Source organism: Ochotona curzoniae, unplaced genomic scaffold, assembly GCF_017591425.1.
Source record: "Ochotona curzoniae isolate NIBS_2020 unplaced genomic scaffold, NIBS_Ocur_1.0 contig_3432, whole genome shotgun sequence".
NCBI classification, from domain to species: Eukaryota; Metazoa; Chordata; class Mammalia; order Lagomorpha; family Ochotonidae; genus Ochotona; species Ochotona curzoniae.
In genome coordinates this window covers 1947097-1970041 of record NW_024465859.1, presented here as the reverse complement: position 1 = coordinate 1970041, position 22945 = coordinate 1947097, and the positions used below count along the sequence as shown (strand labels likewise).

Sequence of the window (22945 nt, the reverse complement as noted above, 5' to 3'; positions counted from 1 at the left end):
GTTATTTTTATTGGAAAGGCAGATATACAGAGAGGAGAGACAGAGAAGAAGATCTTCCGTCCGATGATTCACTTCCTAAGTGAGTACAACGGCCGATGCTATGCCGATCCGAAGCCAGGAGCCTCTTCCGGGTCTCCCACATGGGTGCAGGGTCCCAAAGCTTTGGGCCGTCCTCGACTGCTTTCCCAGGCCACAGGCAGGGAGCTGGATGGGAAGTGGGGCCGCCGAGATTAGAACCGGTGCCCATATGGGATCCCGGGTGTGCAAGGAGAGGACCTTAACCAGTGCGCCATCGCTCTGGGCCCCATTGTTAAAATTTTAGGTTGCTTGAAATTCCAAGAAGTGGCTCTAGTATCAGTGCTTAGATATTGGTAGCATTGTTGGGTTTTATCCTTGATTTTTCATTTATCTGATTAACACTGAGCAAGTGAACTAATTTGAAAGTGTATCAGTGTCTTGGTCAACATAATTGATTAAAGTGCTGCTTAAATTGTTTCATACATGTAAACCATTTAAAAGAGTAACAGAGAGAATGTCAGTTAAAAAAAAAAAAAAGCCACTGGCCCAGTATGATGACCCAGTATCTAAATCTTCACTTTAAACATGGGGGATTCATGTGAGTGTCCATTCATATCCTGCCTAATTTGCTTTCCATCCAGCTTCCTGCTTCAGGCTTGGGAAATCAGTACAGGATGGCCCAAAGCCATGTGACCCAGTACCCAGAGGAGAAACCCAGGGGAAGCTCCTGGCTCTTGACTTTGGATCGGCTTAACTCCAGCCATTGCAGTCGCTTGAGGAGTGAGCCATTAGATGAAGGGTCTTTCTCTATATATATATTTGTGTCCTTTTCTCTGTAAGTCTGCTTTTGCAGTAAAAATAGATATATCTAAAAAACATGTCACAGGACCAGTACAGTGGTTCAACAGGCTAATCACCATCTTGCAGTGCCAGCATCCTACACAGGTGCAGACTCATGTTCCATCTGCTCTCCTCCAATATAGCTCCCTACTAATGGCCTGGAAAACAGAACCAGATGTCTCAAGTCTTCGTTCCCCCTGTACCCATGTGGCATATCCAGAAAAAGCTCTCAGTCCTTGGGTTTAGACTGACCTGGTTCCCACTCTGTGGACATGTGGGGAGTGAACCACAGGATGGGAGATCATTCTCTGTCTCTCCTTGTCCAACTGAATGGGATCATTTTGAAATTTCCAGTCATCCTAACACTTTCTCCAACAGGAACCACCTGGTTAACATACAGAATCATGAAAGAAGATTATTTTTCTACATTACAAAGTATAAAAGTAATTATTTAATTTTTAGAAAATGCCCATGAACGTAGGCATTTACCTTTGTTTCATGGATAAGCAATCAGAGAGGCTAAGAAATACATGTGTCATAGTCGGAAAACTTTCAGCTCTTGAAGTTGAGTGCCTAAGTGACTTATAAGACCGTTAATGAAAATAAAAGTCTAATGAGTACTTAATTAACAAAACGTCAGAGAACTTGGTTATTACTGCTCCTAACAACAGAACAATAAGCAAAGCAGAGAAAATTGATAAAACCTAAAATGAAATCATACAATTAACACAGAACAGAAACCTCAAGAAACAGGTAGTCTGCTAAACATTTGTTTTATGGCCTTAAGGATTTTAATGTTATTTCTAGAGGAGCAATCTTGTAAAGAAAAGTTCCCAAATTAAAGCCATAAAGAAACATTTTGCCACAGATTAGCTCATTCAGTCTACCACTTTCATTTATGAATATGTCATTCCTTCCACCTTTCCCTTCCTTCCTGCTTTCTTTCTTCCCTCCCAAATCCCTGCTCTAGATTCTGATAGTTTATGGATGAAAGATTCCATTACTGCTAATGTCACAGAGTCAATATAACATATTGTATGTGTTAAGTTGATTTTCCCTTAAGACAACAGGAATCTGTGGAATGAAAACTTTTAAGTAGTTAAGTAGCATAATCTAATTCCCTTCCAGTAAAATTCCCAGTGTGTGGATCATCAAATAATATATTAGAGACAAAACCACACAGTTAAAATTAGAGGCTACACTTTCATTGACATTTAAAGTTATCAGTGAAGAAAAGGTTAATAAGAAAGGATGTGTCAGTGAAGAAGTCTCAGGATTTTAGAAACAGAAGAGAGGCCAGTACTGTGGTGTAGCCAGCGAAGCTTCCTCGTGTGGCATAAGCATTCAATGTGGGTGCCAGTTTGTATTCTGCCGCTCTATTTCTGATTATCTTAATGCATATGCCTGGGAAAGCAGGAGAGCACAGCCCACCCAAGTTCTTGGACCGATGCATGTACCCTCCTACAAGACTCAGAAGAAACTCCTGGCTCCTGTATTTGGGTGACCTCAGCTACAACTCTTGTGGCCATTTGGGGAGGGAAGCAGAGGGTGGGAAGACCTCTCTTTCTCTCTCTCTCTTTCTCTCCCTCTCTTTAATTGAGAGAGGTCTGCCTCCATGACCATTGCATTTTCTGTGCATGTGTGTGATCTTCTCTCTGCAACTCCACATTTCAAATAAAAATAAATAAAATAAATCTTAGAAAAAAGGAAGAAAGCGAACAAAATAACAGGGCTTAATAAATAAGTAGATGCAATTTATTTTCCTACCTGAAATCTAGTTATAAAGTACTAATTCATCATCACTAACGTGCATTTCTGCTAAAAGCTCTCATTCAGAATGATATGCAATATATAATAACAAATTCAATATGCAATATATAATAACAAATTCAATAATTTATCAATTATACCATTTACCCTGTTACAGGGTAATACTATGGCCTTTGTTTGTATTTATGTTTGATTCTTTCAACACATCTGTAAGGCAGTTACAATTACTATACTTTACTGATACAAAAAAATCCAAGAGATGCAATATAAATACCACTTTTGGATTAATTACACACATATGTGTGTACATATTATATGTATATGTATATATATGTATGTATGTCATTGTACAGGGATTACAGAAGACACAAAACAATACATTTGGTATCTGCCTTGGGGACATTCACTGATAAAAAGGAAAATCTAATCCTGGAGTGCAAAAAATTCCATCGCAATGGAATAAGAGTCATCACAATGATCTAGTCCAAACAAAAAAAACTACAGAGGGGATTCTAACGATGACTAACTTTAACAGAAGAGACCTTTAACTCAAATGCACAAAAAGTTTCCATTGGTAAACGGAAGCCAATAGTTGAGTTACTGTTTTTCATTAGACTAGTTGTAACACGAGCAAAATTCTCCAGGACACACATGTAAAAAGGGTATAGATTAGGTAGAATGGGTTAAGGTAATATACACTGGTGGGAACTAGGCCACAGTACCTGCTGCTGTGCATGAGTGCTTGGCCTGTGGTGAGTTGGGCAGGGCTGGGCTAGGCCACATCACCCTCCATTTCACATGAGAAAAGGGGTTATGGATGGAACTGACCAAGCAATTGCACCCGCTGATATGCACTGATATGCACACTGGCTGGTGCAAGAGATGGACCAAACCTGACCCTGTGTTAGCCACTAGCTGGAACACATAAGAGTCAAGTCTGAGGTCACCCTAAGTGAAGTCTCTTAGGAGACTCCCCAGTTGGACTTCTGGACTTAAACCCTAGCTTCAGGGAAAAATTAAGGATACGTGGTCTGACGCAGAGTGCCTGTATCAGGAATGGACTTCCCAGTTGTTGATCACCATGCAATAGAGAACATACTCCATGCACATAAAACAAACCACAGCCAGCTTGTCTTGGGGACAACAGAGGATGTTGAGTACATCCATCAAAAGTTGTAAAGAAGAACATGTTAAACAGCACCCCTGGCCAGGCCTTGCAGTAAATGTCTGGATCTGTGGATACTCAGAGCAGCTGACAATGTCTTAGAACTATCAAGACCAACCCTTGGAATATTCTTCTCATATCAGGTCTCTAAAATGACATCAAATGACCTTCTCCTCCCCTGGGCATCAAGTAACAGCCTTGCCTCTGTCCCCTGTCCCCTCCCACTCTGCCGACAGACACAAAGGAAAACAAAGGAAAAAAAAAAAAAAAGAACTGTAACATTTATCTCACCCACCTTTTTCCAGACTTCAATGCTCCCCACCCTAAACAGAGGCCCATATGGGCATGTATTTCTGTCAACAATGTAAAAAATATCAAAGATAAAATTTAAAAAATAATACATGTGTGCATCAATATATATATATATGTCTATAGATATATCTACCTATATATCTATATATAGCTAGATATAGATATATACATAGATAGATAGATAGATATAGATATATAGATATATATAGATATATCTATAGATATATAGATATAGATGCACACTGGTGCAAAGGTTAGGGGGTGGGTGATCACTTCAAACAAGTATCTACCCCTTGCTAAACTAATCAAACTAGCTATAGCTGATGTCTAAATCAATGCAGGCGCAGGCACCACATGTTCCAGTGGGCTCCTTGGTCAGAGACGTGGTTGAAGTACAAGAATTTTATAACTGACTCATCTGTTCTTGCCTTATTCTTCAATAAATATTTCTGGATAGCTGAAGGCTGTCATGTTCCCCTAAAATAATTCCTTCAGTGTTTCAAAACCCTAGCCCTGGATTTATATATAGGTAAGAACAAAGTAATACATTTTAGTCAGTCTATTAGAAATCGGAGTTTCTCATGGTATAGGAAAACTGGTTCCAAAAACAGCAATCCCAATGTTATCTCAATTTTACTTCTATATCAAAGCCAATTTTTTGTTGACAAAACTACTCTAACGTTTTATCATCACTAGGTTTTTTATTTTCTCCTTGAGTAATAATAGTTTCTAAGCACTAACAAAATTATTTTTGTTTTCACGTCTAACTATGACCTTAGAAATACGGCAATTTAACAAAATGGTAATTAATTTAACTAGACCAGTAGATTCCGTTTTCTAACATACACTCTTTCTTTGAAGGAAAGGTTTATAGTAAGCCTATTAAAAAGTACTAAGCATTGTGCTTTACAATCCATGATTCTATTTGCATGGTAAGGGATTATGGTCCCCGTAAGTTTTGGAGATAACATACATACTCAAGATGCCCCTTTCTGAAGACCTCCAGTACCCTAGAATGTCCATTTGTTACAAAGAACAGCACAGAAAATTCCTAACACCAAAAATCAGAAAATGGATAGAAGGAAAAGACAGACTTTTCACTAGAAGTGAAAGCCTTATACTCTATCTTTGGTTCATATTACCTTATTTATTATTAATGCTATAATGTATATTTTTAGGCAAGGTTTATTGCACTAATTAACTCACATACAACCTCTAGAGAGAAAGCTGATTTCTCTGTAGACTAGTTTGTTGAATTTCAATGACAACAAGAAATTCAATATGCCAGATTCTAGGAAAACCCCTAAGACTCCACAAAGAACTGATTTATTCAGTGTTTCTTATCTTAGAGAAGTGAGAACTGAAGATTAAAATAGAGAAGAATGTCTTCATTTACACCATAGTAAATTTGACTTATTTAGACAAGCAATGATTGCAGCATTTTAATTTAATGATAAAAATACAGTCATAATTCCTCCTTGCTCTTCTGAATTAGGATTGAAAATGGCTTATTATGGAGTTCACATTAACCAAACTGGTTGTGCTTCTAAATGATGAGAACAGCAGTAGAGTGGCACTGGGAAATCTTGGAAAGATAGATAGCCTCCAGTTTACTGATCATTTAACTGATACTTTAGATGTGGTCCATAATGTCATGAATAATGTCCAGTGTGGCACCCTGGCTGCAATGTCTGGGGTAAGAACATTTTTGTTATCTAGCGATGCAAAGATTACCATATGAATATGGGTTGCTTAGCAGTGGAGTTTGAGGTAATTCAACATGGTGCAACTTGTCAGCAGCATGGCATGGGATTGGCAATTTTCCTATTGGCTAAATGCTTGCATGATTACCTGTAAGCTATCTCAAACACTGCATGTAATTTGCCATAGTTGGCACAAGGTACCAAGCCTGGCCCTCCAACAAATCCTGTACAGACATTGTTAACAATGATACCAGAAAGACTGGGCATTACCATGACATCAAACTGCTGGGGACAGGATACCAGTTGTATTGTTGCATGATCCTCATTCCTGCCTTCAAAGGTAAGCTGAGGATAGTAGGACACCACCTCCTTACAGCACTGGAGGAAGAGGCCAGCTCCTATTTTCATGATGTTAGCCTTGTGCACATCTGTTATCTTTCAGCAACCTATCTTCTTGGCCAACTGGAAGGTTTATTCAGCAATGCGTATAGAGGTGGCCTTCGTAACGGTTTTTAAACATTTTGTTACTCCTCTCATATTCTCATGCCCCAGGTTGCTATATTCACCCTCTGTGTTTTCCCAAACAACTAAGATATCTATGTTCTTAAGTCACGTCTCACATTTGGCCAACTCTAGAAATGGATTACATTAGCATCAAAATCTAGGGTAATATGAACATGTTGTTGTAGGAGTTGTGAGGAGGTAGCAAGGTGTAATCTGTTTCAGTGTTGCCCTTCAAAGCCACACAGTTTCAGCAAATGGCCTTGATGACATTCTCAATGTCCTCTGCACTAGCATCCAAAGTGACCAACACTTCCTCAAAGTCCACAGGCACACAGGCATGCCTGCATACATCCTGCACATGCAGCATAAGTTCTGGCCCAAATGCCATCTCCAGGAATTAGTCACTATGTGCTGTCCACCATGAGTTGCTGATGCGGGAATTGTGTTGTGAAGAGGGAAAATCCTCAAGTATTTCTCATGGCAAAGTAAAACTTTTCAAGGATGATCTCAAATCTTGCCTTCACAGAGAAGCTGATGACTGTTAGAATTTTCAGTGGCATAATAAGATTTATTCATGTGAAAAATAAGTGCTCTTCACTTGGTGAAATTCTGAATCCAAAATTGTTCCTTAGGTCACAATTCTCTCTTCTTCCTTATAGTCTATATGGAACAAACATTCTATTGCAGTAAAAAAACAGTTCAGTTACCCAAGACAAGATGTGATACACTATACTCATATAATAGAAAAATAAGCATTTTAGAGTTGGATATAATTTACAAGGCTTGTTGAATATACTAAACTCTGTATTCTATGCTTAAGGAAACAGGGTCTACTTTTTAAGGACTGATTTTAACACCATAGCAAAATTGAGTGGATGGTTCAAACACAGCTTTATCTACCAACTAATTCCTTCCTAAGAGTTGTATGTTTGTTACAACAGATGAACCAGTGTTTGCATTCTTTGGATTTGAATCAATTACATAATGTAGGTGTCCAACATCACAGCATTATGCAGAGTATTTTCTACTTTGTTGCAGGAAAAAAACACACTTTCTCCAAAAAACTCTTAGATAGAATTTCTTGAAACTCTCTGTGAATTTACTGAATGAAAAAGACATGAATTGGGACAAAATACTTTTGTTTTAGTGAGTCTGATATGTACTGAAATTTGAGATCCACTGTGCTATGAAATGGTTCCAACAAAAAATGACAAGTAACTATTTTAGGGTGAAGACAGTGTTAAAGGGAAGTACTATCATGGATATTTTGGAGATAAATAGGGAGTATGCTACTGACTACAGAGACACTGAATATTTTTCTTCATGCATTTAAGAGATTGGGTGAAAAATGACGCCATCAACGTAAATGCCCAGCACTGGAGAAGAGAAGCTGGGTAGGGAGAATAGGATAGAAAATGAGAAAATCTACATAATGGTGGAGACATAAATGAGTCTGAGGCCCCAGAGACAGGATCATGGGTAATAATATAAATTCAAGAGTCATCAATGTATGTGAGAAAGTTCAATGTGCAGGAGTATATGAAACACCCTAGAATATAGGTTTTCAACTTTTCTTCTGCTGTGACATGATGAATGGCACTCATATAAGACATATTCCCAGGAACATACACAGATTTGTAATGAAAACCAAACACACATAAAAAAATAGTCCAAAAATAAAACAGTTCCCACACTGTTGTATATATTGTATATTAAAAGCATTCACCAATAAATGATTAATTAAATTTATTTAACCACATAAAAATTTGCCAATTTTAAAGGAAAAAAGTACATATGGCTATTTAATACAAAAAAACACATTAGCAGCAGAGGATGGGCCAAAGCCTTCAAAACCTTGTACCTATGTAGGAAACCCTGAAGAATCTCCTGGCTTCAGATCACCTCAACTAATGCAGTCATTTGGGGAGTGAACCAGCAGATGGAAGATCGTTTTCTGACTCTATTTGTCTCTGTAAATCTGCCTCTCCGATAAAAATAAGTAAGTCTTTTACAAAACAAGAACACATGGGCCTGGAATAGTAGCCTAGTGACTAAAGTCCTTGCCTTGCAGGCGCCACGATCCCACTTGAGTGGCCATTTATATCCCAGCTGATCCACCTTCCTTCCAACTCCCTAATTTTGGCCTGGGAAAGCAGAATAGTATGGATCAAAGCCTTGGGACCCTGCAACCATATGAGAGACCCAGAAGAAGACCCAGGAGCTCCTGGTTCCTGGCTTAGGACTGGCTCAGCTCCAGCTACTGCGGCTGCTTGGAAAGTGAACCAGCAGATCTTTCTCTCTGTCTCTATGAAGATGACATTCTAAGAAAAATTTAAAAATCTTTGAAAAAGAATACATCAAATTACATTTTAAAGATCTTATCCAGAACCTTGAAAATATAAAAAATCAGCTAATACAGAACAAGAAAGATTCCTATTATATTGTTAAAATGAATAGTGAGCAATATTTACATTTATTTGTAATATTAACGTAAAGATAATACTAAATATAATACCAATATAAACATTACTGCAATGTTATTTGGATAATTACTTTGCCTGTGACTTGTAAACATAACAACAGCCTCATTCTCATTTCTATGTTATGAAAATGTAGATTCACATATTTATTTTCTTTACCTCTCTTCTTTATTAAATATGTATCAATGTAAAGACTCAAGGATGCGAAAACAACTATGAATCCACAGTTACAGGCTATGACATTTCCAAATTGCTATAATGATTAAGCATGAATCAATAATTACAGTTCATGGATATTTTCACTAAGTATAAAATAGCAATTATGAGCTAACAATTAACACTTAAAACTGAAATTCCACCTTTTCATATATAAAAAACATGCACTATTGAAGTGCAAATGAGTAAGTTTGATATCCTAATGAAAGGCTAATATAAGCAGATCATTCATTAGCACTTAATAATTAATGCTGGTGAATAAGTATCATGACTGATGGTGATCCAGGAATGTGGTGTGAAACTATGATCAAGAAGTATTTGTCAAGGAAGAAGAATGTACAAAAATAATTAGAAAACTGAGGACTATCAACACTGGAAATAGCAGGAAATAATAGTGACAAAAAAAAAGATACAAAGGATAAGAACAAAAGGTGGAATATATCATAAAAACCAAGAGAAATGAAACATTCAAGGAACAAATGACCAATAGAATCAAAATCCTTTTCAGAGGTCATTAATGTTAGCATTGGCGAGGACCGGGTCACTGACACCACTATGAAGCCATGTAGATGAATGTTCAGAGTGTGGGTGCCACAGCCAAGCTTTCTGCGATGCGCAACTTCCTTAGTCCTTATGAATTTCATGATCTCTTTTGTAAAAAGAGAAATGCTTTGATACAAGTGTTAAACTTTTACCTTCTAACAGCTTGCAGTCTTTACAAAGTTAACCAAAATATGTCTCTAGATGAAATGTGGACTTGGATTTGCTGACAAATAGTTCACAAGCGAACTGGCTATGCTGTGGAAGTGAAGAGTACACAATGTCTACATGCCCAGGCAAGGATGCTTGGGAAAGAGAATGATGTCTGATCCCTCGCAAGGCAAACAACAAAGACATTCTGAGATAGAAAAAAAAATTGAAAAACCAGAAGAATAGGCTAAATACTTCTGTTTCATTCATAGGAAAGATTTTAGTTGGAAAATGGTGACAAAAGCATTAGAGAGTACAGGGTCTTGAATTGTGAAATAAGGAATTTATATGATACCCTGAAGGCACTTGCAAGATGTTAAATATTTCCCAAACATAATTATACTGCTTTGAAAGACAGTACTTAACAAAAATGGAAGCAGTTGGGCCCTGAAAGATGGCCTAGTGGCTAAAGTCCATGCCTTGCATGTACTGCAATCCCATATGGGCTCCAGTTCATATCCCGGCTGCTCCACTCCTATTCCAGCTCCCTACTTGTGCTCTCAGAAAGCAGAAGAGGATGACTCAAAGCCTTATGACCTTGACCCATGTGGGCGATCTGGTAAAAGCCCCTGACTCCTGGCTCTTGGTTCCTGGCTCCTGGCTTTAGATCAGCTCAGCTCTAGGTGCTGCGACCACTTGGGGAGTGAAACATCAGATGGATGATCCTCCTCTCTGTCTCTCCTTCTCTCTGTAAATTTGACTTTCCAATAAAAATAAATAAATCTCTTAAAAAAAGGAAGAAGAAACAGTGAAGTCTCACACCCTGGGATTACTTTATACCAAAGCCCTGCCTAATGCCCAGAAGGAAATTTAATGCAAGCTCTGTCAGAATGTTCTTGAAATTCATTTGAATGGTCCTAGAGAAGTAACTATGAACATGTTTTACAGGTTTTTTTCTAAAAAGAATCCATACACGGAGATTAGGTTTGTTCCCTCTTCTCTATTGCACAATTAATACAATTTCTCATCTGCTAAGCCATCCCTATTAATAACCAGTGGAAAGCCAACAGATGGCAAAGATATGTGGATATCCAGATTAAAAGTTATCTTGAAATCCCCTCTGAGTTTTCCACAACACGTAATAGCAAACACACTGCGGAAAATGTTGAGAAAATGCCACCTTCTTTTTATAAGGAAGAGCTTATTGGATACTATTTTAATTTAATCAAAGAAAAAAATTCTACCTTGCAATAAAAGGATTGAGGTGAGGGTGGGTAGTTCATGATTTTCATGGCACCCATGTATCCGTTCTTCCTTTCAGTTTTTAGCTGAAACAGATCTGTTTATAATCTAGTCATGAAAGTGATATTTAAGCAGCCAAATTTGCTCCTTTGTAAAGACCAGAGGTAAAAACTCAAAATTAGAGGCAAATTAGAAATAGCTTATCTTAATCATTCTTTCTAACTAAACTTTATGGTCACATAAATACCTCTACTAAATATTTCTGTACTACTTAGGACCTTGACTATACCGCACTAAGTTCCACCTCTGTCCATCAAGATCATGGGCTTCCAAGAAATACTCAGAGATCTGATTATTATATTTTTCAGCTTAATACTTTGGAAGCTTTTCTTTGAATAAGGATAAAGTTAGAGGATCTTTTTGTGCTAACAATGAATGCAAGCCTGATTCATTGAAACATTTTTTTGTTAAACATATTGCAGTTATTATTTTGACACACACATATACAAGCACACATGCTCACACAAGCAACCATACTCTTGTGAGCTTTCCCAAAAAGTTATAATTTTAGTTAAACAAGAACTTCACATTCCCTGTAAAATATATCACATACATTTTAAAATAGTGTGACACAATTCATATACTAAGGTTCTTAAAACAACGAAACAATATGAAAAGGACAGAGCACTTCAAACGTTATTTATTTCAGTCAACTGGGTTAACCCTGGTCAACATTACAATAGGTGTTTATGAAAACCACATATGCCTAAAAAATATTCTCAAAGGGACTCCTTCCAGTATTCCAGCTCCTATCTGCAAGATGCAAAACAACATCTATCAGATACCAAAAAAAAAGGCTTGACAGAGAGATACTTTATCTCAATCTCCAAAATGTAACTATGAGATTGCTATTGTCTAAATCACTTTATAATACAGAAAGCAAGATGCCAAGTTGATTAATAAATCCTTCTAAGTTAGCAGAAGTTTCGATCTCAGGGTTCCTCCCTCTAAGCTTACATTCCTCATAGAAAGCTGATTTTCTTTTTCTTTGCATTTATACACGCTATCATTCCCGTCCCTGTGAAGCCATTGAAGAGCACCTCCCTTTCTCTCTCTCTCTCTTACTCTCTCTCTCTTTCTCTCAGATCCATCACAGAAGAACCAGTAATCGTGCAAAATTAAAAACATCTACAAAGTTCCAAGAAAAGACAGTTAATTAAGTGGATGCATTCTTATCTGTCCCTTCTTGAAATTCCAATGAAGTTATATTTTAAGAAAGTTCTCCCCTTTTTTTTATAAGATTATGTACTCACAAGGGACACGAGAAATACAAAGCAATTAAAAATCTTGAAAACTACAAAAGAGGAAGTGGCAATGGCCTTCTCAGGTCTGAAAACATCTGGAACCCACACACTGCTTGAGAAAAGCAAAGAAGCAAACTGTTTCTACAAAATGCAAAAGATTCAGTTATTGGTAATAATGAATAGAAATGGCAGCTCTGTAAGAACTCGGTACGCATCTAGTTCCTCTTCCCCACCTGTCCAGTCAAATGACTATTCTGACCTCAGCCCAAAAGCATCAGGGAGATTTATTATTTTCACTTTGGAACACCATGCACAACTAAGAATCTGGTTTATGTTGAACACAGGGAAAATAATTAAAATCATTTATAGCAATCAGAATGATTAAAGAGGGACTTACATTACCTACACAGGCATGATAAAGAGTTATTTCCTAAGGAAATCAGCAAAGTTATGCAACACTTAAAGATACTGACAGTAGATTTTTCTCAGAAGAAGAGAATGACCCAGCTTATCCTGAATTCTTTAATGAAGCATTGCATCCCCACTGAGACAGAGTCTCTGGATAGATTATATTGCCAAGTCAAGAAGCAGAATTGTCAGGTTCAAATGTTTAAGGAAATTTTAACATAAAGAGACAAGCCAAAGTAAATTAACAAATACAGCAAGGGAAATACTGGAAATTCATTAAGGACGTTTCATTAGTCCTTATCATTGTAACTGATGCCCTTAAGAGGGAAGGGTTACCACATCACCATCACGGACCGAAAAAAGAAAGAAAAACAAAAACCAGCATGCTGTGGGGGAAAAGTGAGGAAAAAAAATGCGCAAGGAGAGAGCAGTGAAAACACAGAATAAATGACTTCCAGATACTACATGAAAAAGACAAATATATGAAAAAGAGGAAAGAAAAGAAACAAGAAAACTAGAGAACCTAGAAATATAGCATGAAAACAACAAAGCAGAAAGAGATAAGGGAGACATAAGAGATGGGGGAACAGAGTATCCAACAAGCACTGAAGACAAACGCATGAGCATCTACACTCTTAAAAGTCAGGAAAGTCTAGATTTTCAACATCCACGGACTGCTCATGTATCGGTTACGAATTTTTCAAAGATTTACTTATTTATTTGAAAGGCTGAGTTATAGAGGGAGAAGAGAGATAGTGAGACCATCCTTTTGCTATCTGACTCTCCAAATGGAAGTCAGTAAAATCAGGAATCAGGAACGCCACTAAGTTTCCCACGTGGATGGCCTGGGTTCAAACACGTGGGCTCCCTTCCACAAAAGAGACCTCTACAAGCATGGTGAAGAGATATTCACAAGACATTGAGTCTACAAATAAGCCAAATAATGGGGAAGCTCTGTTCAAGAACATGAAAGGTTAATAATTTATATAACAGGAGAGCATTTGAAAACTATTTTTGATAAATTAATATTCCATGACAAAATTATCTCAAAATGATAAGAACATACTAACATTCTAAATAGCAATGATTTCTTAAATCCAATTTTGTTAATTGAGTATTATAGCATGTCACATTAGCTTATTTTTAAAACTTGTTTATTTGCAAAGCAAAGAGAGACAGGTAAGAGAAAGAAACAGAAAGTGAGAGAGCTTTCATCACTGGTGTACCTATGAAAGCTGTGACTGAGGAAGTAAACTGGTAGCCAGGGATTCAATATATGTCTCCAAGGTTAGGATCTGAACACAAGAGACAGAGGTAAATGCCACAGGCATGCATTCCAGTACGGGACATGGGCTTCTTAACCAGTGTCCTCATTCCTAAGCCTAGTGACTAATGGAATGTCTATTCAGTAACTTACAAAGAACTTTTAATATAATCTTCATTTAAAGACTATTTACAGTACTCAATATTGTAGCTTCCCTCTATTTAACAATTTAAGAACTTGATAGAAAGTATTAATATATCTTCTGAAGGAAAATGGATTAACTTACATAATTTCTTCCTTGCTGAAATGTACTTTGAAATCTGTCATATTTTGTGATCACAGAATAACTTTTTAATCATTTTAGGGCCAACATGAGAAAAAGTTAAAATTCATTTATCCAAAATATGCCAAATATCTCAGTAACCCTCAAGACAGAATATCATTTTGTGTTGATGAGAACTCTCTATCTGCTGAATACTTAATAGTCTGCTAGGTTACCAGCTAGAAGGCAGACAATTCTCCAGTAATTTGAGACACTTATCTTTACTGAACCGCAGTTTGGTATGAGATGTCAAAGGATGGAAATGTGCACAGTTCAGTGGTCAAATGAAAATGAACCTTCTATTTAGTTTTTGCCCCAAACCTGCAGACTATGCTTAAAAAAAAATGATGTTCTGAGCCTCTAAGGAGGCATTAATCAGAAGCCACACTGCCAGCCACAACTTCCCAGGCTCCTTTGATAGCGTTCCAAAATACTATACAATGCAAATGTATAATATGCCACATTTGTTGAAATTAAGTTCAATCATAGGTAATATTGTTACTATTTTCTAGTACCTGTGTACCAGTTGAGTGCTACTTGATAAAAAAAAATATTTTGGAATTAGTGTGTCAGCTACATACATAAAGTCTATGGAGATAGGTAAAGTGTCAACTTGTGCCCTTGAAAATTAAGCAGAATATTTTGCTTTCATTCATCTCATCTTTAAGAAAAGTTAATTCCTCATTTGCAAGATCTAACTCAACTGTGGCATGTTAACAGTCTTTCAGGAAAAATTGCCCAGCATACTACAGAATAACATTTTTGCATTTAAAGTTCTGTGTCTGAGCAAAGGGGGGAAAAAAGAAGAAAGTCAAGAAATGGAGGGAAATTGAAAGGAAATAACAGGAAAGACATTTTGGGATACCAGTGCTTTCTTCTGTTATTCCACCCATTTCTGTGCAATAGCAAAAATGGGAGGGTCATGGATGTGAGATGGACACCAATGATTGCCTAAACCAATCTTCATTTCTTCCTGAATTTTATAGCACTGGCATTTTACTGAATGTAGTTATAATATGTAAAGAACCAGATTATCTTTAATTTCTTCAATGTAGCTTCAAAATGCAATTTTCCTCTAGTGTTTGACAAAAGAATTTCCAATCCCTTTAAGTCCTGTAAGATAAACTGGCTCTGCTAGGCCCAATTAGTTCAATAGCTGTTTCTCTTTTCTTTTTTAACCTTTTCAAAATTTCAACAATAATTTTATTATTTTCCACTATACATCTTTGTAGTTATAGGGATTCTCCCTTGCCCTCCCCTTACTTCCTCTCCATTTTCCTTCCCCACCATTTTCTTCCATATTATTATTGTTTATTTACTATTTTCCCCACATTCATAAATAACTGTTCTCTTGGTTGACACCAAAAGCCTTAAAATCATCATTGCTGACACTGAACTATTTTAAACCAGCATTCAATAACATTGTGCTGCCTCTAAATGTAAAACATCGCCCCAATTCAGCCACTTTTAAGACTTCTATGCTCCATCATCAGGTCTTATGCGAACTATTCAAATACCCATTTAGTCTTCTTGCTTCTACTTTGCCCTCAAAAATCTTTACAAAGACTTGAGAGTCATCAGTTATCTAGGCTCTAACTCCTCTGAAACTAGTTGCTATTGGTGCTTCTTCATCAGATGCTCCAGCCTGAGATGTATTTCCAGTTCTATTAACATCTTCTACCAGGAAGAGATCCTACCAACTCTTTCATGTGCCTTAGTCTTTCCAGATATCTACCTGGCTTATTCTCTTCAAAAAAAATTATTTATTTTTATTGCAAAGTCAGATATACAGAGAGGAGGAGAGACAGAGAGGAAGATCTTCCATCCAATGATTCACTCCCCAAGTGGCCACAATGGCTGGTGCTGTGCCAATCCAAAGCCAGGAGCCAGCAACTTCCTCCAGATCTCCCATGTGGTGCAGGGTCCCAAGGCTTTGAGCCATCCTCGACTGCTTTCCCAGGCCACATGCAGGGAGCTTGATGGGAAGTGGAGCTGCCAGAATTAGAACTGGAGACCATATGGGATCATAGCGTGTTCAAGGCGAGGACTTTAGTAGGCCACTACACCAGGCCCTACCTGGCTTATTCTGTCACTACTTCCTGCATGGGAAACTGGAAAGAGGCTCCTGGCTTCAGATTGGCACAGCACCGGCCACTGCGGCCACTTGGGGAATAAATCATTGGATGGAAGATCTTCCTGTTTCTCTCCCTCTCTGTATATCTGACCCTCCAATAAAAATAAAATAAAACTTAAAAAACATGATCTATTTTTATTGGAAAGGTAGATACTACAGAAACAGAGAGAGGTCTTAAATCTGCTGGTTCATTCCCCAAATGTTGGCAATGGTCAGAGATGAGCTGATTCAAAGCACGGATCCTGGAGCTTCTTTCTAGGTCTCTTCCGTGGACACAGGGGCCCAAGGACTTGAGCCATCCTCTGTTGTCTTCCCAGGTCATGAGCAAGGAGCTGAACTAGATGTGGAGCAGCCAGGATTCACACTGGCACCCATACGGGATGCCAACACTCTGGGCAGAGGATCCTATTCTACCACAACCAGCCTCACTAATTAGTGCTGTGCACTTATTTTGTCGTTGTTATCTAATTCCTCAGCTGCAGAGATTTAATCCGTTTGGTTTCCTACTATGCTTATTGCATCACAGCAGTATCTGGTACTCAATAAATGTCTGTTTACTAAATGAACCAAGACTCTTTGCCTAGCCATGTTTACAAGAGATTTAAAGATTTGATGGTATTTTTCTGAGTGTGCATTAAACATTCCTTGCAGTTTACTCCCCATATATAACATACTCTAAAATATAAAATCAGGATAGCTATTTAAATTCAGTTTAATAACCAATCAAAACTAAGAAAAATCTAGAATAGACAGAGAACAACAAGAAAAGCTGAGAATCAGAGAGTAAACGGTCAGCGTGGATTCACTTATACCGTACTAGGTGGGACACGAAGATTAGTTACTCCTTACTAGAGTATTTAGGATTTCTCTGCACACCCCTCCTAAAACTGTTCTGCACCTAAACTGTTGACAAATGTCTTGTTAGAGTTATAAGCCAGTCTAGACTACCCGAAAAAAAGCCAGGTTCAACAAAATTACGCTTCGACGCTATAAAAAGCTAAATACTATAATGAAAATAGACACAAGACAGCTGAACAGTAATCGATAGCTATTTTAAGGTGTATAGAACCTGGTTGTATATAAACTAAAATTGAAATGTCAATGAAGAAGTCACAGAATGTGGTTAAGAACTTGCATTTTTCTTTTTAACATATTGCTTACTCAATACTATGTCATTTAATCCCACAATGTTACAAATTATTGCTGATGTTATGTTGGGACTTTTAATTGATTGGGATGATACTCTGCCGGCTCTACCTTCAGACCAGAGATGGTCTCCCCAACAAGCCGTTGAACTTATCTGGACAATAAGATGCTGGTCTCTATGCTGGGTATATGCTTGCAATGAAAAAATCTCAACTGAACTTGAACTGTGGTAATGCAACAAGGTGGAGGAATCCACCATGAGGGGAGGGTTTGGGGAGGGGTAGGGGTAATCCCAGTACCTATAAAACTGTGTCACATAATGCAATGTAATTAATAAAAAAGAAAAGAAAAAAAGAAATTCAGTTTAAAAACAATTCTGCCAAACAAGTTGAATTGTTTCATTGATATATGCCATCTTTCCACATGTAGGCAAGCTGAATTATTGGAGAGAAATCACTTTTAAAAACAAGCAGTGGGCCCCATGTTGCTGCCTGTGACGCCAGCATTGCTAAGCACCACTGAAGTCCTCAATGCTTCACTTCTGATCCAGCTCCAAGCTAATGCACCGACAAGAGCCATACTTGGGCCCAGATCACCCAAGTGGCATTGATGGATGGAATTTCAGATTCCAGGCTACAACCCAGGCCCAGTTCTAGCACTTATGGACATTTGGAGAATGAACCTGTGAATAGAATGCTTGCTCTCTCTCTCTCTCTCTCTCTCTCTCTCTCTCTCTCTCTCTCCCTCTTTCTCTCTCACTTGGTCTTGAGCTCTCTCTCTCTCTCTCTCTCTCTCTCTCTGTGTGTGTGTGTACCTTTCAAATGAGAAAGAATTGAACTTACCTTTAAAATAAAACACACATACAGGGAAATATGACAATGTGTATATAGTGTAGAAACACTCCAAGCTAGTATTTCCCATCTTCCCACCTATCTAAAAGACTCTAGTATGATTGTTATTTTGCAAGTTACACGAATTCATTTCCAAAGTGCTTAATAGACTTCATGGGTACTGAACCAGGCTATTCATGAGACTTTTCTGGAACTATGCTTATCTCCTGCTGTCCAATCACCTCTTTTTTCAGTACCATCCTATAACACTCTGAACCCAGAAGGACCATGAAAAATTATATTTCTACATTATTTACATATTTCTTCTCTAAATGTATACCTCTTGATCAATGTTTTAAACCCAGGTTTAACCCTTTAAATTCCAATAAAATGTGACCAGATTTTTTTATACTTCTACATTATAGCAGCCACTCCCCCTAAGCTTAAAGAATGTACCATCCTTGGGGCCTACACCATAACATAACAAGATAGTCTTCGACCTGCAACATCAGCATCCCACAGAGGTACCAGTTCTAATTCTGGTTGTGCCACTTCAGTTCCAGGTCCCCACTAATAATGGCCCTAGGAATCCATGTGGGAGACCTAGAAGAAGCTCCTAGCTCTCCATTTCAGACCAACCAAGCTATGGTTACTGTGGTAATTTAGAGAGTGAACCAGCAGATGGAAGATTTCTCTGCCTCTCCTCTCCATGATTTTTTCAAGTAAAATAAATAAACATTAATGAAAAAGAATGATACAACTCTTGTACAATAGGACTGTAAATTAATCAAAAGACTCTACATCGCAGATGGTACAATATTCAAGCATAAGCATGCTGTCTTATTCAACCCCAAATTTCCAAAATCTACACATTGCGTATTTAATAGGAATTTAAGAAATGTTTACCAGGGTCAAAACTACCAGATCCCAGGCCTGATGACCTGCTTCAGCAAGCAAATACAACAACAACAACAACAACAACAACAAAAAATACAGTTTTCTGACCAAGGCCAAATCGATCTTTTTTTTTTTTAATTATTTTTTTTAATGATCTTACTTAGTTGATTAGGGTACAAAGGGTTAAGGGCTACAGGAAAGTGGGTAATATCATTGTTTCCACACTAATATTTTTCCCTGCATCTGGGGTCAGGGGAGAAATAAATGGAATAACCCCACCCAGCCTCCCCGACCCATCCCAGGTCCCCGATGTGAGGCATGCTTTGAGTGTCCCACTCAAGCAGTTTTGACAGTTCATCAGGTCTGAATTGCTGCCAATCTCACCGTTCCAATCGCAATGAAACTTATTCAGAGTTTACTGGCTGACATAGTCTCTTCACGTTTGGGGTTCTGAGATCAGCAGTTCAGTTGGAGGGATCTCCAAAGAAACTTCATCTGAGATGATCCCAGACCTGATTCTTCTGTGAGTTTGCCAGTACAGGGTCTGGCACTCTCTGTCACCCCAATCAGCTTATGCACATGCTGGTCATTTCAACTGCTGGGTCAGTTTTGTTTCCAGCCCTGTCTTCCACTTGAACCAATGGGTGTGGTAGTCCAGCTCCATCCTACAAACTTCATACTCAGTCCTCACGCAAAACAGTGGGAACTGCAGCCTAGTTGGGGTGACTTCCCTTAACCCCCAACAGGCCTGTTCCCTACCCTGGTTCCATGCATGCCAGTATGTATTGCAGGCTTGTTCAGTCTGTTCCACATCCCATTTAGCTCTCATACTCGTCAATGGGCATTGAAATCTAATTCGACCCAACCAAACTACTATCCAGCCATACACATACTGGCAGGTGCCTTTCTGTCTAGCCACCCTTCGCCCTGTCCTGGTTTTCATGCTATCCAGCAGGAGTGATTACCCATGAGGGAGGTGCCCACTATCTCCCTACTAGACCACTCCCACTCCTGAATTATGCACTCTCCAGGTGGCGGCATTTAACTTAACAAAATTGGCCCCCAGTGCCAGCCTATGCCATCTGATGCTGCCGCAAAGCCCAACCAACCCTCACCCACTCTACTTTTTGCTTGCACCAGTAGAAACAGTCAGTCCAATCTGGCCCTTCTCAATCTAGCTCACATGAGGCCCACAGGTGTTGTAGCCCTGCCTGTTCTGGTCTGCCCCCATCCCAACTCATGCTCTCCAGTGGGAGTGGTTGTCCAGCAGGGGAGTCCACATTCCCCTGACGGCTTTGCCTCCTCCCCTAGGTTCTCACGTGTGCTGTTTGGACGCTGCAACCACATCTGGTAGGGCTCATCCTCACCGTGGCATTCCTTAATATGCACTGGTATGTGTTGCGACCCAAACTGGCATGACCCACATTCTATGCTGGTGCTCGGATTCGCCAGCGGTTGATATGAACTGGTTCAGTCTGGTCTGCCCCCCACCTATGCCATATGTATGATGATGGGTATCTTCCTCTTACCTGGTCTGGGTTGCTCTCTCTTGTGGTTCTTGCACTCACCTGTAGGGGCAGTGTTCTGTCAGAGGAGTTGCCCAAGCTCCTCCTTCAGAACCTCTCCCTATGCCAGGTCTTGCATGTATTGGTGGTTCCATGGGCCAGCCCTCATTGCTGGCCTTCAATCCTTCCAGTTCTTGGTGTTAGCTGTTTCATCCCAGCCAAGTTTGTCCATACCCAGACACTGATCACACATGGCTCAGTAGGGGCAGAGACCCAGCCTAGTCCATCCTACATCTACCCAGGTTCTCCAGAGCACCGGATGGTACTGGCATCTTGCCCAGTTTGGTGCGCCCAGCCCTAGTCCACAACAGTGCCAAGGGAGATTGCAGCCATATCCAGACCTGAACGCAGCCCCCACTCTAGCCCCCACACCCTGCCATGGGAATCCCAAACCAGCAAGGGTGTACTCTCAAAGCTCCCCAGCCGAGTCTATTCCCAGCCCAAGATTGCATGCGTGCCAGTGGGCACTCTGACCCATTTGGCTTAGCCCCTCACCTGTCTCAGCTTTTGCCTTCAATGCTGTGCCGAAGTATCCTTGCCACATGAAGGCCAGTTCATGTAAGAGCCTAGGTCGGAATGACATGTGCTCCATCCTGATTTTTTTCCTTTTTTGTGAGTTGAAGTTTGCTTGGCCTGCCCGGTCTGCCCCTTTCTAGTTGCAGCTTGGCCTACCCCACTTCCTATTTTAGGATGCACCTTCGGGTGGTGCTGCCTTGACCTGCCCAGATTGCCATTGATTCCTTTTCCCATAAGTGATGGCAGGTGCCATGGTCATTCCTAGCTTAGCCCATCACCACCCCAACTCGCAAGCTAACCTGCAGGACTTGTATTTCCACAGGGTTGGGCTCACACTTCCCCCAGAGAATCTACCCCCAATCTGGTTCTGTTGTGTGCCAGTTAGTGTCTTGACCCTGCCAAATGTGACCAGTCCACTATTCCACCACCCAGTCAAGTAATGGTACCTAGCCCTGCCAAACAGGCCCCCATCCATAGCTTTGGCGTGGACTGGTGTGTGGCAGTCAGTGATGCTCTATGCTAAGAGCCCATCTCAGGACTCCTAATTTAGTTGGCAAATCAGTCTGGCCCAAATAGATCTTATGGACACTCCCCTCCAAACCATCAGGTCTTTATCCCCAGTCTTGCCAGAAAGTTTCATGACCCTGTTACTGGGAATCACCCAGAATTCATCTCTCACCTACATTAAAGCTGGCCTCATTCATGGGTGTCCCTAAGCAGCAATTTCATATCCTAAAAACTTGAGAACTCGCCACTGAGTGACCAGCAGGAAGAGCCTGGCACCATTTGGTGCAATGGCTGCCAAAGCCAAGGACTCAGTCACTGCCTGTGGGCAGTGGCTTTGGCCTGAGTCCCCAGCCTTGGCTCCAGCCCAGCAGGGGCACCCCCCATGGCTGCCACACTCCAGGGAGCTAAAAGCCACTCCTAACCCAAAGGCCTGGAGCCAGATCGATCTTAACTTCATATTTTCCCTCATATTTTTCTTGTCTCAGGCACAATTTATCCTTTATTAATCTAACTATTTCTTCTTTGATAATATAACTTTACTGCCTCCAGTTCCATATTTTCTAAGTTTATATCAAACCCTTACTTTCCTGAATGATCCTAGCAGTCAAAATGATCTTTTGGTGCTTTCTCAACTCACATACATTCTCATTATCTCATTAATTTGGCAGAAATTTTTAAATGGCTCCAGTTCAATGCATCATCCATGGGGAAGAACATATACTTCCTCTGATGGCTTTTTAGAACATGCAGTTGCTCTGACCACACCAACAGCTCTCTTTACTCCCGCTCCTTAAGAGCTGACAAGCTTGCCTCCAGCATCCCAAGCTGTTTGAAATGGAACTCATAGTCTGGTTCATACTAGGCTCTCTACGTGACATGAGAGAAGGTCTGCCTTATTCAGTAAAAGGGCAGGTGCTGGGAGGTGAAGAAGACAGGTTGAAAGATGAATTTCCCCAGATGATTTCCTCATAAAATCCTTTTTGCAATCCCTTAATATTTCCTATACACTAAAGGGATATGTAATTCAAGATCATGTAACTGGCTCTAGCAGGTCTATGTAGAATAAATAACTTAAGGTCTGTAATCCCACACTGACATCATGCATGTATTGT

At 39.5% G+C, this 22945-nt stretch overlaps 1 protein-coding gene and 1 pseudogene across 3 annotated transcripts in view; both read right to left on the bottom strand.

Moving 5' to 3' along the window:
* NELL1 (neural EGFL like 1) overlaps nucleotides 1-22945 on the bottom strand; it is an 824967-nt gene that overhangs the window by 267675 nt on the left and 534347 nt on the right. The window lies entirely within an intron of this gene.
* LOC121156572 lies at nucleotides 5739-21402 on the bottom strand (annotated as a pseudogene).